Below are 9629 nucleotides of genomic sequence, written 5' to 3'. Positions count from 1 at the left end.
AGAGGAGGCATGCACACTGAATGAAAGTGAAGAAGATAGTATAGAAAAAGAATGCGACAAGAAATCGGGCGGCATGTCATGGGAAGCGAGATCGATAGGTTAGTCGTGGTCCGGTAATCTTGAGGATGGACTGTATTTATTTAGTAGTAATTGCTTGTATTTCGACTTGAATGTGGACATGCTCGTCGACTGTCGGATGGCCGGCGGGATACAGCTGTTCCACACATCAGGTCCGGCATATTTGATGGAGCGATGATCTTTTCGGTCGATCATATGATATTTGGACGACGTGGACGCGCGTGTGTTGTACTTGTGCGCTTTTGATTCAGAGGTAAAGAAGTCATTGAAATATTCGGGGCAACGACCGCAGTGAAACTGGTACATAAACTTGGCGATTTCTAGCTTCCGCATATCTTCTATGTTTAGGACGCCGAATCTCTTCAGCAGCGACTTATTGGATGGGCAGCCAGGACCCTTTGGGGCCCTAGCTATGATTCGGAGTACTTTATGCTGTAGTTTCTGCAGTGGCTTGAGTGCAGTTTTACTGGCAGCCCCCCAACAGAGGATGCCATAATGTAACTTCGATTGGATTAAGGATTTAAAGAGTATCAGAAGAACCCATGCTGGCATGAAGCCCAGTGCGAAAAAATTCTGAAAAGTTGCATAAATTTTCAAAAAATACTCTATAATTTATGCTAATTCACGAAATAATTTTGGGCCCCCTTCGAGCTGCCCCCTCAATTGGGGGGTTTGGGGTGCGGCAGTTACGGTCCTGATTCTAACCCATAACCAGAGATGTCAGATTTACAAATTTTTCATCCAATTCCATCTGCATGACTCCGAGCGGCAATTTGATAAAACCAAAAATCTGACTGATGAATTTCCAATTCTGAGTCCTAAACACTCCTGCCAAAATAATGCTATATTACTTCATATTTCAATGGAAAAATCCTGCTAAAATCCGACTGACAAAGCAAATTCAAGACCCGGATCCAGTCCGACTACGTTGAAAATCAGCGAAATCCTACACCGCCTCCGGTTGCTGCCCCGTAGTTTAGCCAAGTGAGTCACTGTGTATCAAGAGCCTGTCTCGCTTTCGAAAGCTGATCCCAACTTTTGATCAGAGTCGAAATGTGAGATGTGACCATGTCTAACTATTCGCGTGACGCGTGGTGGACACATAATGGTTCCCTAGATCTGTCTAATCTGTCGTTAGGATTTATGGCTTCTTCATGGTACATGGATCCGTCCCGGATTGAGTCGCTGTTTGTGTTCGTTGACGGACGACGGCCCGAGGGGGTTCGAGAATCGAAGCTATCTTCACGACTATCCTTGAGAGGCAGTGACGTGGGGTGTTGGGGCGTTACGCATTCCGTAATTGGTTTCTTGATGTTCGACTTGTATTTTACAACCGTCTCTACTTTGTCTGCTTTTCTACATTTGATACAACAAACCGCAATCGTGATAATAACGACAAGTAACGCGGCACCCCCAATGGCAGCCCATATCCACCACTCGAGCCCAGCTAATCCCGGTTATCCGTTGGGATAACGCAGATCATCGACAGTCATTCGAACGGTGACATTTGGAGGTAGTCCATTTTCGGCAGTACATTCAAATCTGCCGCCATCCGGTAAATCAAACAGGTTGGCGATAAGGAGAGAGGGACCGGTAAAGCCTGTTAAACTGTCGGGCATAGTCCAGTGGTAAGTAGGGACTGGGTAGCTTTCTGCTTTGCAGTAGACCATTTTCGACGTCACGTTGGCCCACACTCTGATGTTATGCGGATGGTGCATCACAATTACGGAATAGTTGAGGATTTTCGTCTCCTCATACGAAGGGTGTTCGATTTTGCATGAGAAAATGCGGTTATGATCGTAACGAGTCGGAGACTTTATGACCAGGTTCGGATCGGAGTCGTTTAGATAGCTTTTAAACGTGTTGACCGAGACGAACGTATTTGACCGTGTCATCGGTATTGTGCCGTTCATCCACGTAAGTTTCGAAGCTGGTTTTCCGCCTTGACTGGTGCACCGGGCTACGGTCAAAATGACAAAAATTTTGATTTGAATAAAATAGTATTTACGGTGAACACAACTATAATAAATAAACAAAGAATCGGTCACCGTAAATACTATTTTATTCAAATCCAAAATTTTTCGACGGCAATAACTCCCCTTCCACTGGTTATTGGAACTGAACCAAATTCGATGAACATCGTTTCTATAGCCAACCTAACACTTTCATGGGGTGAACAGAAAATTGTCAAATTTTTTGCTATCAATTTTTATATAATAAATATAAACTTTCTTCTCCTGTAGCAATGCGGCTACTGGTGTGAATTGAACCAAATTTGGTGTGTAGGCTTAAATTAGGTAACCTAACAATTTTATCAAGTAGCCATTGCGATTTGAGAAAAAAGTCATTTTTGAAAAGCCCTAGTGTACAGTGTACACTGTAAGTAGTAGTTATGATCGCTCGTGAGGTGGGTGGGATTCTTATGGGCGGGGTGGTGACTCGTATTGAAAACCCGGGGTGGTGACTCGTACTTTCAGACCCCCCTTGTGGTGGTGACTCGTAATGGGTTCTTATGGGTGCGGCCGTGATTCGTACTTTCGGGTATAGGCTGCGGCGGTGACTCGTATTGAAAACTCGGGGTCGTGACTCGTACTTTCAGGTATAGGCTGCGGCGGTGACTCGTATTGAAAACTCGGGGTCGTGATTCGTACTTTCAGGTATAGGCTGCGGCGGTGACTCGTATTGAAATACTCGCGGTCATGACTCACCTTTTTTGCTATAGGCGGTAGCGGTGATTCGCCCTTTCGGGTATAGTCAACCCTCGCGCTGTGTTGAAGAAGTATCAGGAATAGTAAATAGTCACGTGATTGATTCTTAGTTAATGTGTATATTACAAATTATTAAATATGACCGATTCGAGTTAATCCCAACGTTTGCGGTGAGTACGACAATGATATATCGTTATTCTTATGGACGCGGCGATGATTCGTACTTTCGTTGATAGAATGCTAGCGGCATAACGTACTTTCACCAAAAAGGGTGTGAAATAGTTTGCTAAATCTAGGAATCAGTCGCTTGGTAATTAGTTTACCACGGAACCGGCGTAGACGGCGTTCCAATACCAACAATAGCCGCGTTCACATATTAACACTCCAAATAGGTGTGAAATAGTTTGCAAACCCTGCGTTCGCTGACAAGATAATGTCTCAGACATACGCGACTTGATGTTACAGGCATATCGATCGCTCACGCGGTGAAATTTTCGTAAGCAGTTTGGCACAGAGCTTGATTTCACTCGTACGATTTAATAAGTAACGAATAACAGACCGCCAGTGTCGGTAACTTGAATAGCGACAAATTGTCACTTATTTCCGCTCTAACCCTAATCCTTTGTGAAGTGAACGCTTATTCAAAAGGGTGTGATATCATTTTAAAATCCTACGACACTCACAGGGTAATGCTTCAGACAAAGCGATCCCTCATGCCCGCTCACAAGGTAATATTTCCGTAATTAGTTTGTCACAGAGTCGTCGCAGACGGTGATTCGTAAACCAACAATTTGACACTTTCTGGTATGGTCGCTATATGTTTTTGACACTTTGTCCGTGTTTGACTTTAGTTGTATGATAAGAATCATGCGAATATTCAAGCAATGTATCAATTGAATGAAATGAAACTTACTACACAGCTCAAGTTGATTCGTATTTGAATGTGTTGATCCGGTACAATTCTAATTAATTTGAGAAATCTTTTTAACGTGATCTTTTGATTCGACCGTGACCTGAATATTACTGACGCCGACTTTCAGTCACATTGAATTATTCACACATTCCACGCCGCTGTTTTAACAGTTATAGAATCAATACCAACTATCTCTAACCCGATAATATTCAATCATTTTGGTAATTTACCAACTTTAAATCCATTCGCGGATGTACTAAAGGTAAATCCAAATAATCCAAAATGAAATATTTGGACTTTGACATAGTCTGAATTGAAATAGATTGACAAACATGACTACCAACTTTCCCGCAGTCCCATTTCGATATTATATGCACATTGATTTGAAACAAGTAATGAAACATTACAACTCTATTCGCGATCCCGCTTTCCGTTTGTCAAAGAGATATTTTAACATCTTACCATACTCAAAAGAATTCTTCACAACATTAACAATTGTTAAAAATCTAGTTTTCACTTACTTGATTATATCACTACAACTCACAAACTTGAATTAATTCATCCTGGCTGTATTCGTATGATCGGTCTTTTTTATTCGATTGTAAAGGTCGTTACTATTCTGAAGACAAAGTATTTACTAATCGGTACATATACGATTTGACTTGGACATATTATATTTTGAGTATACGAGATTTGAATGTCCGAACAATAACTGAGAATTAATTTATCACAATTAAATCCGTATATTACAGCGTAAAAGATATTGGGGGGTCAGCAACTCTGTACGGTCGTAGTTACAACCACATTAACTAATCTACCCAGGCAACTCGTCATGATCATTCCTGAAATCAACACAAACACGACCACTGACTTGAGTTAACCGCGAAACAGCATCAAGTTTTAAATCCGCTTGCAGCTGACGGATTATTCGAATGCATCGATGGAGAATAGTATTGAACTCGTCGGTATTGTTACTTCAACAAATTACACCGACTGCGAAAGTTAATATCGAATGGTAAGACTTGATCACATATTTGTTGATCACAGACATGACAAAAAAACATTACCGAGATTTTATAAACTAGTCATATTACTCTACACATCTATCAATATCAAAATGCGAGTCATCCAATTTTTCTACTAAAGTAACATTGCACTTTCGGATTCGGTATAGTCATACAAATTGTATTAAATCCAACATCAGAACAAAAGGATTTTTTTTTAGTTTATTGAAATCAAATCATTCGTCTTCGACTTGTGCTTTTCTAGATTGCACGCAATAATTCGTTACGAACGAGCTGTAACCAAAGTTAAGAATTCTTTGTGTCCACAGATATAGAAGATGAATATAGCTAACACAATCGCGAATCGATGTTTCAGAGTATTTCACGGATGTAATAAACTTGTTAGTGTCGCCTATCTAAAAGTATGCATGCGTTCGATTTCCATACCGACTGTTGCGATGTTTAGGATTCGTTTACAATGACCAAGAGTGAGGATTTAACATCAATGTCGTTACTGGAGGTATTCACAACAGAGAATCGAAACATTACACAGCGCGGTGAAAATATATCTTTGATATCAAAGCACTATCCCAAGTACACGATTAATACTCAACTCCGTTCACACTTGCTATAGAACGTGCTAAATGTAAAATATCACGAGGTTGCACTCTAAGACCTTGATCATTACAAAAGTAAATTGAATATGTTTGCTCGACGCATTCAATTCAACTAGAAATGTCTAGTGCACAACAATCGTAATATTAAGGAAGTACTTGCTACACTGTAATTCACTAAACGTGTTTTGTTCATTTGAAGCATTGATTGAAATTGAACCCTCAAATAATAATTCCCGACACGAAACCAAACCGCCGAAAGTCGTTACCAACACAAAGAAACACTTTGTACGATGTTTGCCAAATGTACCCTATGGCTAGGTGTACTAGAATTATTTGTGTAACACATACACCGACAATGTTATCGAAAATTTTTCCGATGTCATTCGCTAAAGTAAATGTCATCACAATACTCTGTCACTAAAGATCTTACTTGTATCTGATTGAATCACCGATAATTAACTCGCTAAATCAAACCATAAGGAAATTTCACTCACTCATCAGATATGAAACAGCGTCGCTTAATCGGTGTAGATCGTTTTTCTAAATGCAAATCATACCTGACCAACAGAAAACAATTTTCGTTCAATATTTTGTTTGTGTCAAATACTTTGCAATAAACACAGTGGAGAGGTCGAGCTTTACATCAGCAGACTGTAATCTGTAAATCAAGCTTACATCCGACTTGTAACTGTATCGTTTACCTAACCGAGTTGTATGCACAGTTTGATATTTTTTGTTATTTGGTAATTGCTGAATATACAACTTCGAAATACTCCCTTGAACGTAATTTCCATCATCGTAATAATCGAAGTACATTTGTGTCGAATTCGTAACAGCCGACTATGACATGATAAATTTTTGACAAGTTATGTTTGGAAGATTGGTTGTATATCACGAAAAATAATTACCGCTCATATTGATACTGTTATCCATTGTTCGGTATTTTCAAACGAGTAAAATTTATTACTTGAGTAACTCCGCTTAATGCAAATGTAAACACAACCGTCTTTCAACATCACAAAGACATCGATACAAAGTATACAATCAAACGCAGCAAGTTTTACTTTTGTAGGTTGTGTATGGTTATCCTGCATAACTCATTTCTTACCAAAGCCATATGAAATATATTCATGTTACACGAAAATATTCACTCATGCTACAAACCTGTACAATGATTGGTGGTGCTTTCAAAACTGTTTCGATACCTCAAGAACTTTATTGTCTGAATGGTTGTTCATGTATCGTAATAATCAAGTAGTTCAACACAGAACTAGTATTAACAGAAACACCAGAGTTGTTTACACAAAAGTTTGTATGTGTACAGTATACGAATACCATGTGTAAGTCCAGCACAATTGTGGTATCCATACGAGTTTAGTTAAATCAATTTACGACACCGAGGTCGCGTCATCTTTCGTAAGACAACAAACCAAGGCTTCAGGATATGTCCATGTCATAGCAATGAATCGGCTACTCCAACAACAGAGTGCATATGTTTTCTAGTTACGGTGCTTACATCTTACACACAAATCAATCTACTTTGCTAACGAAAAGTGGTGAGTCATCATATTGTTATCCTCACTAGTAAAACATACTATCATACAAAATGGTCGTTATAGTTTGCACACCAACGGTACATCGTACAAATAACAAGTCTCGAGAATCCAGTTATTCAAAAAACGTGAAAGTATTTCTACACCAAGTCGTTATGTTGACGAAAGCGTATATTGTAATATCATGATCGATTTGCATTCGTTGGTCACAAACTGTCACTACTCTAAATAATTCTTTTTCACTCAAACACAAACGCATACTTGTCACCATTCGTTTTCATCAAGTACGAGTTCAAGAAACTTACTACGACATGAATTTTTATTTTTATGTTGTGTAAATAGGTAATAATTAATTCAAGTAACACTATATCAACATCATCGAGTTGTGCTAATAGATTTACATGTGGTCTTGTGGTTTTCATCGGGACATACAGCACGAACTAACTGTAGACTCCTCTCTGTTGTACAGCTACTCGGTAATCGAAATGCATTAACATGTAAACAACGATCTTGTTTCGTCACACCAAAAATATGTTCACTGTCGCGATACTCCGCACAAGACGTGCATAGCCTTTTCACACTCGTAATAGTATACCAACGTCAAGCGATAACGTTTAACAAGACCAACGACACTGAACCCACGACGTTTACCTATGTAAAATTACCACTTTCACTTGCCAGTCCATCGTTTACCTGACTAAACATATTATTTTCCTTTGGAGATCTGATGTTTACCCAGAGTAAGAAACCTTTTTCACTTGGAAATCTATTTTTTCCTTGGCTAACAAACCTTTTTTCACTTGTAAATATGTTTTTTCCTTGGTTAACAAACCTTTTTTCACTTGAAAATCTATTTTTTCTCTGGTTAACAAACCTTTTTCCCCGGGTAACAAACCTTTTTCCCTGAGCAACAAGCCATTTTCACTTGGTGGTCCGTCGTTTACCTGAGTAAAAATATCATTTTCCTTTGGGGATCTGGCGTTTACCCAGTGTAACAATACATTTTCGCTTGGAAAAATACTTTTACCTAGAGTAACTAATCATTTTCTCCTGGGTAACAATCCCTTTTCGTCTGGAAACTATCATTTAACTGAGTACCAATACCGTTTCACTTGGAAATACATTTTTTCCCTGGGTAACAATACCATTTTCGTTTTGAAAACTGACAACCACACCGGTCAATTTGATATTTTTGTATATTGTTACAACGAACAGTGACGGAAATATACACAGACTACCGGTTTCAGAGTACACCCCATCGGTCGTATCACGTCAATATCATCGGTTAACCACATACAATATACTCTTGTACACCGAAATGCACGCTTTGGAAAATTGGACAATAGGCTGCGATAGTTCTGTGATGTCCGGGTTCGTGCTTTAGATTTTCCAGAGTCAAAATGTCTGAATAAAACACCTCCTCGACGACGGCTGGTATGTGGATAACGGTGTTCGGAAAACGGTTGGATTTATGTCGCCCATTGCGATAACAATTCCTGGTCGAGTTTTCCTCCGGCATGTTTGCTATATTGTGTCTTTATTGGTCAATGTATGTCTCGACATTCAGTTTGAAATCGGAAATGATAAAGTATGTAACCGGATCCGGATATCAACTCTGAATCGATAAACCAATGAACAATATTCAAAGTAAACATGTCACACCCTGTGTTTCCACGAAAAAATACCATCCAGACATACGTCGCGCTTGTTTGCCCACATCAGTATACGCGCAAATGGAGGTGTGTGACATTGCATGCAATGTGTTGGTATACAAACATCGATCCACAGACATTATCATAGTCGGTAGTTTTGATGTAGATCGAATGTCACCGATAACAATACCAATAAGCCACATTGCAATGACTCTGAGTCCGCGCTATTACATCGATATTTCGACACCGTTCACTGATTTACTCGATGGTGTTATCGTGTTGTTACATTGCAAGATAGTCATGACCCTATCTCCCGACAGATCACCCAGACCAATTGGATACATCGTCAATATCCATCGTGTTGTCGACACCGAAGTTTTCTGCTGAGACTGCAGCGTTTGACCAAGGTGAACTATCGAATCACGGGTGCTCGAAATGATTGCGATCAGTCTTTCACACGATGCATGGATGTCACTACTCCCACATAACGACTCCAGATAAATATCGTGAACAGTGATTCTGCAAATCTCGGACTGATACTGTGATCCAATGAGGTGTGTTTCTGTGGAATCTGCAATCGTACACCACAATAGAACACTACCTCGCGATTTCACACGCAATCATAAAACACATCATCGTAAGGGTCCAGTTCGTCCGGTGACATTTCGAAACGGTCATCGCCACAAGAGATCGGTATCATTTTGAAACGACATCATCACAAGGGTATTGACATCAATTCTGCTGGTCATATCGAAGAACATGTCAATCCGTTTCGCAATCCATCGTTTTTCGAGTCGCAGCACCATAGTGTACGACACAGGCAAGAAGCGTCGGTGGAAATAATGAAACACGGAAGGCACACTTTGGTGTTATTTGACATGGATTTTACACCCGACGAACCTCACATTCGAGCGATGCATTTGAATGGCGATTGTAATATTGATGTCCAGAGAAAAGAAATGTATCGATTTATTGGTTTCGTACATATCCAGCAAAAACCTGGGTATATGATTGTGCACGGTTCGCATATTTGACTGTGAACACTCTACTGTTATATGCTGTATAGTTCACTTTCACCGTCGTGCGAATACCCATGTTACGGTT

General features: G+C 39.8%; 1 pseudogene; it reads right to left on the bottom strand.

Moving 5' to 3' along the window:
- Positions 1-220: 220 nt before the first annotated feature.
- Positions 221-2247, bottom strand: LOC145449939 (uncharacterized; annotated as a pseudogene).
- Positions 2248-9629: the final 7382 nt, after the last annotated feature.

Source organism: Botryllus schlosseri, chromosome 11 (genome assembly GCF_051294905.1).
Source record: "Botryllus schlosseri isolate E-star chromosome 11, Bs_hap1, whole genome shotgun sequence".
NCBI classification, from domain to species: domain Eukaryota; kingdom Metazoa; phylum Chordata; class Ascidiacea; order Stolidobranchia; family Styelidae; genus Botryllus; species Botryllus schlosseri.
This window is presented reverse-complemented; position numbering and strand designations above follow the sequence as displayed.